Here is a 9,417-nt window from a genome sequence, read left to right on the forward strand (position 1 = left end):
CCTAATTGTTTATAGAAAAAAATCATACAGCTCTTTTCTGTTGCATAAATGCCAGTCTCTACTGAGAAATGTCATGAGATTTTTTTCTATAAATCATAGTGTAAAATGCATCCTTCTTGACCCTACCGAGGTCCCGAGTCAGGCAGAACATGCCAAATCAGACCGCTGCAGACAGGCAGGTCTGCACACGCTCTACCGAGGTCCCGAGTCATGCGGAACATGCCGAATCAGCCCGCTGCAGACAGGCAGGTCTGTGGACACCCTACCAGGGCCCCGAGTCACATGTTACATGCCTAATCAGCCCGCACCTTGGCAACAATACACTGGACCCCCCCGTCACACCCCCCTGTACAGCCACCTGGTTCCACACTACATAGACGCAGAGGACACTGGACCACCAGACCACAGTACTGAGTCCTGATGCTCCTGGCCCAGAGTAGGGGCTTCTGAGTCATTAGCCCACTGCTCCTGATCCAGAGCAAGGGGCTTCCCGGCCACCATACCTCCCACTGCACCCAGCCCAGAGGAAAGGGCTTTTGGGCCACCTTCTCTCCCAATACTCCTGGCCCAGAGGTAGGGGGTTCTGAGCCTCCATCCCACTGCTCCTAGTCCAGAGGAAGGGGCTTCCCGGCCACCATCCCTCCCACTGCTCCCAGCACACAAGAAAGGGCTTTTGGGCCACCATCCCTACTACTGCTCCTACCCCCTGTCCCAACTCTCCCAGCTCAGAGGAGGTAATCTGTGCAGGCGCCAAAAGCCCGCCCACCCAGTCAAAATGAGAAACCACATAAATAAGTCTCAAAACCAGACTTCCAGATCACCTACAGCAACTCCAAAGGGAAAGGAGATGGAACACTCTAATACTCAACCACCTAGACCTGCTGAACTGGCAACAAAAGGGGATCTGGAAAAAATGAAATCAGAAATAATTTCTCAGATAACAGGAGAAACTGTGCCCCTAGTGCAAGACATGATTAATAAATCTAGAGAGGAGCTCAGGAACATGATGGAATCCCAACATAGGAAACCAATGGAATCCATAAAACAGATGCAAATAGATTTCCAGGACATGAAAAACTCCACTGAAAGTCTACACAGCAGAATGAGCCAGTGTGAAGACAGAATTTCAGATATAGAAGAAAAGATTGCAATTAGTGACCAGGAAAAGAAAAATTGTTTCAAAATTATAAGGGAACATGAGAAATCAATCCAGCAGCTGCTAGAAGATGCAAAGAAGAATAACATAAGACTGATTGGAGTCAATGAAGAAACAGGAGAGAGTGCAGATGACATAAAAAATCTCTTCACAGAAATAATGGCAGAAAACTTCCCAAGCAGGGGAAAAGAGCTTGACATACCGATAAGTGAGGCATATAGGACTCCAAATAGCCTTGATCAAAAAAAATCTACACATAGGCATATAATTGTTAAGATTCCAGAAACTCAACAGAAGAACAAAGTTCTCCAAGCAGTTTGAGAAAAGAAACAAATCACATACAAAGGAAAGCCCATCAGAATCAAAGCAGATTTCTCAACACAAACCATCAAGGCAAGAAGAGCTTGGAATGACATATTCCAAGTCCTAAAAGAAAACAGCCTCCAACACAGACTGATGTACCCTGCAAGACTATCTTTCAAAATGGATGGAGAAATAAGATACTTTCATGACAAAGAGCACCTTAGGAACTTAGTGAATACCAAACCAGCACTCCAAAGAATTTTACACAATAGCCTAGGAACAGACATTGAGGATCACAACCCCAGGAGGCAAAGCAGAATGAACCCATCTGGCATGACAAGAAATTAAATGGAAAGGGGGAGAACCCAACAAAAAGAAAAAGTCATGGCAATGACAAGTCAATACGTTTCAGTTAGAACCATCAATGTTAATGGTCTCAATTCACCAATCAAAAGAAATAGACTGGCAGAATGGGTCAAGAAGCAAAATCCAACAATATGCTGCATACAAGAAACATACTTAATTCAAAAGGAAACTCATAGACTGAAAGTAAAAGGGTGGAAAACAATACTCCATGTGACAGGAATCCAAAAAAAAGGAGGAGTAGCTATCCTCTTTGAAGATCAAGCGGATTTCAAACCAACACTGATTAAGAGAGATGAAGAAGGACACTACATCCTTGTAAAGGGAACAATCCAAGAAAAAGAGATGATAATTATAAATATCTATGCACCAAACACTAGAGCAAACAACTATATAAAACAAATTCTAATGGACATGAAAAGTCATATATGCACTAATACAATTGTAGTGGGGGACCTCAACACCCCACTGTCACAAATAGATAGATCAACTAGACTAAAAATAAGTAATGAAATACTAGACTCAATGGAACTCTTGAACAAATGAACTTAACAGATGTTTACAGAGTCTTCCACCCCATAAAATCAGAATACACATTCTTCTCAGCTGCACATGGGTCATTCTCAAAAACAGACGACGTACTCACACATAAAACATGTTTAAGTAAGTGCAAAGGAATTGAAGTTATCCCCTGTATATTATCAGACCATAGTGCGATGAAATTGGAGATCCATAGCAAAAGAAACTCAAAAAATTTCATAAACACATGGAAATTGAACAACACATTTCTGAATAACCAATGGGTCACAGAGGAAATTAAAGAAGAAATCAGACAATTCCTTCAATTAAATGACAATGACAATACAACATACCGGAATCTATGGGACACAATGAAAGCAGTCTTATGAGGGAAATTCATAGCAATGAATACGCATATTAGGAAAACAGAATGAGCCCAATTAAACAACCTGATGCTGCACCTCAACCTTCTAGAAAAAGAAGAACAGGACAACCCCAGAGGTCATACAAGGGAAGAAATTATAAAGATCAGAGGAGAAATCAATGCAATAGAGACTAAAAGAACAATACAAAAAAATCAATGAAGCCAAGAGTTGGTTCTTTGAAAGAATCAACAAAATTGACAAACACTTAGCCAACCTTGTCAAAAAAAGGAAAGAAAAGGCCCCAAATCCATGCAATTAGGAATGAAAAGAGTGAAATGACAACAGACCCAGCAGAAATCCAGAGGATCATCAATACCTACTTCCAGAACCTATATGCCAATAAGATGGACAACACAGAAGAAATGGACAGATTCCTAGATACATATGAATTACCAAAGTTGAATGAAGAATACTTAAAAATTCTGAACAACCCAATATCAACCAATGAAATTGAAAATGTAATTAAAAACTTATCAACTAAGAAAAACCTGGGCCCTGATGGCTTCACTGCTGAATTCTACAAGATATTTAGAGAGGAACTACTGCCACTACTGTTTAAACTCTTCAGTGAAATTGAAAGGGAAGCAACACTCCCAAATTCATTCCTGGAAGCAAGCATCACCTTGATCCCCAAAGCAGAGAAAGACCCAACCAAAAAGGAGAACTATAGGCCAATCTCACTAATGAACATAGATGCAAAATTCCTTAATAAGATAATGGCAACCAGAATGCAGAAGATCATCAAGAAGATCATACACCCTGATCAAGTGGGATTCATCCCAGGGATGCAGGGATGGTTCAATATATGCAAATCAATCAATGTAATACACTATATCAATAGAGCCAAGGACAAAAACCATATGATTATCTCCATAGATGCAGAAAAAGCATTTGACAAAATCCAACATGCATTTGTGATAAAAACCCTACAAAAAATTGGAATAGATGGTCTCTACCTCAAACTGATAGAAGCCATCTATGAAAAACCAACAGCCAATATCATCCTAAATGGTCAAAAACTGAAATCCTTCACACTGAAGTTAGGAACAAGACAAGGATGTCCACTATCACTACTCTTGTTCAATATAGTTTTGGAAACATTAGCCATGGCAATTAGACAAGAGGAAGAAATAAAAGGAATAAAGATAGGAAATGAAGAAGTCAAATTGTCATTATTTGCAGATGACATGATACTCTATATAGAAGACCCCAAGAACTCCACCAAAAGTCTTCTAGACTTAATAACCAAATTCAGTCAAGTAGCTGGTTACAAGGTCAACACACAAAAATCAATAGCTTTCCTCTACACCAATGACAGACTCACTGAGAGAGAAATAGCGCAAATAATTCCTTTCACATTAGCATCCAAAAAACTGAAATACCTAGGAATCAACCTAATGAAAGAGATCAAAGACCTCTTCTCTGACAACTATGGCACTCTGAAAAGAGAGATTGAAGATGATATCAGAAAATGGACAGACATCCCCTGCTCCTGGGTAGGAAGGATTAATATAGTGAAAATGGCCATACTTCCAAAACTGCTATATAGATTTAATGCAATTCCAATTGAGATCCCAGCAGCATACTTCATAGACCTTGAGAAAACAATCCAAAAATTCATTTGGAACAAGAAGAGACCCAGAATAGCAAAAGCAATTCTAGGTAACAGAGACATGGCAGGGGGTATCACAATCCCCAACCTGCAACTCTACTACAAAGCTACTGTGATAAAAACAGCATGGTACTGGCAAAGAAACAGACCTGAGGACCAGTGGAACAGATTAGAAGATGCAGAAACAATGCCACACACACTCAGCCATCTCATCTTCAATAAAGGAGCCAAACACCCTCACTGGAGGAAAGATAGCCTCTTTAATAAATGGTGCTGGAAAAATTGGGCTTCAACTTGCCAAAGATTAAAACTAGACCTGTATCTCTCACCATGCACTAAACTAAAATCAAAATGGATTAAAGATCTAAATATTAAAATAGAAACTCTGAACCATTTGGAACAGAGGCTAGGTAGAACCCTTGAAGACATCTGTGTGGGAAAAGATTTTATGAACAAAACCTCAGTTGCCCACGAACTAGCACAAACAATCAACAAATGGGATCTCTTCTTATTAAAAGGCTTCTGCACAGCAAGAGAAACCACCAGCAGTGTGAAGAGACAACCCACAATGTGGGAAAAAAATCTTCACCTGCTCTTCCTCAGACAAAGGTCTACTATCTCGAATCTATAAAGAACTTAAAAAGATCAGACCTCCCAAATTTAAAGACCCAATTTGAAAATGGGCATCTGAAATGAACAAACATTTCTCAGACAAAGAAGTAGAAATAGCAAATAAATACATGAAAAAAATGTTCAACATCACTGGTCATTCGAGAGATGCAAATGAAAACAATGCTGAGATTCCACTTCACTCCAGAAAGAATGACTGCTATCATTAAATTAACCAACAAATACTGGCGGGGCTGTGGGGAAAGAGGAACCCTGCTCCACTGCTGGTGGGACTGTCGACTGGTGCAACCATTGTGGAAATCAGTATGGAGATACCACAAAGAACTAGGACTGGAAGTCCCATTTGACCCTGCTATTCCACTGCTGGGGATCTTCCACAAAGAATTAAAAAATCATACCACAGTGATATATGTGCCTCCATCTTCATAGCAGCACAATTTGTGATAGCTAAAACTTGGAAACAGCCCAAATGCCCATCAACTGGAGACTGGATAAAGAAAATGTGGCTTTTTTTATAAAATGGAGTACTACTCAGCCATAAAAAATGAGAAATTAGAGACATTTATAGCTAAGTGGGTGCACATTCAGGCCATACTCTTAAGTGAAATAAATAGGACACACATGTGTAAATACCAAATAGTTTCTCTGGTGGGAGAAACTGAAAGTGTAAATAAGGACTAAATGTATAATTGGTAATGTGAAATAGGAAGAAAAGGGGCAAAGGGGAAGGCAGTGGGAGGGCTAGGGGAAAGGATAGAAGGGAATGGGATTAATATGAGAAAATGGAAAAATAGGAAAAAAATTTTTGTAAATAGGGACGACTGGAGGGATTGAAGGGAGGGCTGGGCAAGGATGAAAAATAAGAACCAAGAGAGACTATGTACAGGTGCAAATTTCCAATGATGAATGTCATTATATTGTATACCTAAAATGTACCAATGATTAGAATGAATGATCGATAATTTAAAATAGGAAGAAAAGGTCTAAAGGGGTAGCGGTAGGTGGGAGGGGCAGGGGAAAGGAAAGAAGGGAAAGGAAAAATGATGAGAAATGGAAAAAATGGAAATAAAGTCTTTGTAAATAGGGAAGGGTGGAGGGGGTGAAGGGAGAGCTAGGAATGGGGAAAAAATAAGAACCAAGATGCATTATGTAAAGGTACAATTCCCAATGAGAAAATGTAATTTTGTTGTATACCTACAATGTACCAATAAAAGAATTTAATACAGTGCAAAAAAAAAAAAAAAGTATCCTTCTCTAGGATACTACTGCCATTGATGTTACTGTCCTTGTACTAGAAAAAATGATATTCTAGAAATGAAATACTTCAGAAGAATTATGTATAAAGGCAATAGTATTTACTACTTGAAGAGATAAAAAGAAATTAATTAATTTGAGCAAATAGGATTATTTATACCTAAGATCATAACCCTCACAAATTAGTTATAAAAAGTCTTATTTCAAAATGGTGTGATCGATAAAAATGGTATGATTTAAACTATTTTTATCTTTCTTGCTTTACCTTGATTCTAACAAAATTTAGTCTCATTTCCACTTTTTTTTCCAGAATTGGGAATTAAATTCAGGACCTTGTGCTCATTAGGCAAGCGTTCTACTACTGAACTACAACATTTTTTTATTTTTTTACTTTAAGACAGGATCTCACCAACTTGCCCAGACTTGCCTTGTACCTGCAATCCTCCTGCCTCAGCTTCCAGAGTATTTGGGATTACATACAGGCTCACTGGACCTGGTCTATTTCCACCTTTAAGAAAGCAATAACGAGGGGCTGGGGATTTAGCTCAGTGGTTTAGCCACCCGCTGCACAAGCACAAAGACCCGAGTTTGATCCTCAGTACCAAAAAAAGAAGAAAGCAGCAATGAGACAGTTGATTCCACCTCATGTATTTACATTCATTAGGCAGGATGCTGATGTTCAGTTCCAGTCCAATTCTAAAAATTGCAAAGAAACAAAAGAAAGCAAAAAAAAAAAAAAAAAAAAGGTGAGGAAGAGGAAAAGGATCCACTAATCTTTATTGTACATTAATTTAACAGAATTCTGGCGGTATAAGATCTGGTGTGCAGCAGGTGACAAACTCTTTCTAATTGGGAACTTTTGGATGAGAGCAAGTTCAGGTTTTAATAGTAACCTGGCCACCTCTCCTTTTGAAGAAGGCTTGTGTATCTAAGAGAGAAAGCCTTAGTTCTTGAGAGGCAGGGCAGAGGAAAGAGCCAGGTATCTAGATTTTGCCCTTGGTAACTTATAAATTTGCTGTATGACCTTGGGCAGAGCACTTTACACCTCTGTGTTTTAGTTTTCTAATAGATATAATGAGACCCTTTTCAACTCTTAACAGTCTGTGGTTCTTGTATATGGGACTTTAAACTACAATGCTGCCCACTGGCCCTGCAAGCCCTATATGAAGAAACAGTTGCTGCTTGTTAGTTTCTTCCAGTTCTTCTAGAGCTAATAGATCCCAAAGGCAAGTAAATATATCACTGCCTCTTTGTTTCCTTATTGCACTTTACACAAACAATACTGATGCTTGCCTTTATGGCTGTGGAGGCAATAACTGCAACAACAGCATCAATACGGTGATTTCAGTGAAGAAATGACAAGCATTTAGTACTTACTGTTGAATTCTCCTGTCTAGGTGATCAGAAACCTTCACTTTTCAAATGGGAAGAGTAGCCAATTTGCTCCTCTTTTCATGTCATCTGGATTAATAAATGTTGTCTTGCTCAGTCCAATGCCTCAAGCCAGAAACCCCGAGAGACCCTCGAGCCCTCTCAGAGTGTCATCCTATTCGACCCATCACCAAACCTGTGAAGAGACCACCTGCTTCTCTGGACCTCTGTTAGGCCAGGCTTTGTGCAGTGCCCATCCTTTTGCACCACACCGAGCCACTGCACCAACTTCCAGAAAGGCCAAGCCTCCCATTCCTTCTCCCCACCACAGACAAAGCAATCTTTTTAAAAGGTGAATTGTATCACCTCATTCTTGTGTCAGTTTTCCCATTGCTGGAAACAGTACTGGACATTCATAGATACAAGGAGGAGTTGTTCAGTTGGGTTCATTTTTTTAAATGGTATATATATATTTTTAACTGGATGTTTTTAGTACCTGCATGTGACATACTTTCATCATTCTCCACTACCACCACCCTGACTCCCTGACCCCCTAGTTAGACATATTTTTGGAGAATGTCAATGTATGTCAGGGACTCAATCTATGGTTGGAAGGTTGCAAGGCAGAAACGCCATGATAGAAGAGGGTGGTGGAGCAAAGCTGGTTCATGGGCAGAGAAGCAGAGCATGGGAACAGTATCAGAGAAGAATGGGAGACAGACCCCAGGCCATGACTTCACAACCCACCCAGACACACCCAGAAGAGTGCTCCACAGACCCCCAGATGGATGCCAAAGCCATCAAGTTAAACTCCACCCTTTTCATACTGAAATCTCTAAGGGTGTGTCCCATTTTAAAATGCACATCTTTCCTCTGATTTATAAGGCCCACATGAGCTCTCTGACCTTTTCTCCCACTTACTCACTTTTTCCCAACACCACTGCCTCCCTGAGACTTCCCATCTTTCTCCACAAGGGGCTCAGTTCCAGCAGGACCTGGCTAACTCCTACTCATGATGAAGCATTCTGCTTGAATGTCAGTCCCTTGGACAGGCTACTCTTGACTCCCAACCAAACCAAGTCCCTTTATGATCAACAAAAGTTATGTGTTTGGTTGTTGGCTCATTTATAATCCCTTTCCTCTTGAGATTCCCTGAGGGGATGGACAACTTCTGTCTTCTTCATTACAGTATTCCAAAGCCTACCACAATGGCCAATCCACTGTAAGCAATTGTTCGTTGACTGAACGGACAAGTGAGGGCTCTTTAGCACAAATTCCCTTCTCCTGGTTACTTTCTTTTCCATGTTAGAATGTTATTAGCAGGAGCAATATTACAGATGATAATTTCTTTTTAAATTTTTCACATTTGTAAGAGAAGAGCTTTTCAGTTTTGGCCTGGGCAGGCTTTAATGGAAAGTAGCCACCTTATCTCTTTACATACACTTTCTTTGGCCTAGGGATAAATAAAGCAAGCTTAATATTTTGCCTGGTGTTGGCATGTCTTTAGGCCACTTGACATTATAGTCTACTGCAAGAATCTTAACCAAGATTTGAGTCTTGAGTCTGCCCTATTCTGGTGCTCGACTTTGGGCAAAGAACTTAGCCTCAGTTTCTTCAATTCTAACATGGGGATAATAATGGAATTTAACAGATTGTCTTGAGAATTTAACGAGATAATGAATATAAAATGGTTAGTGTAATGTCTGACACCTAACAATTGATAAATATTAGCTGCTACCAATATGTTTTGTTCAACTCCTGAAATCAAGATGCTGAGTTCTAGG

The sequence above is a fragment of the Heterocephalus glaber genome, unplaced genomic scaffold (assembly GCF_053883595.1).
Source record: "Heterocephalus glaber isolate CG9 unplaced genomic scaffold, H.glaber_assembly_v1.0 deba00000122, whole genome shotgun sequence".
In the NCBI taxonomy this organism is placed as follows: Eukaryota; Metazoa; Chordata; class Mammalia; order Rodentia; family Bathyergidae; genus Heterocephalus; species Heterocephalus glaber.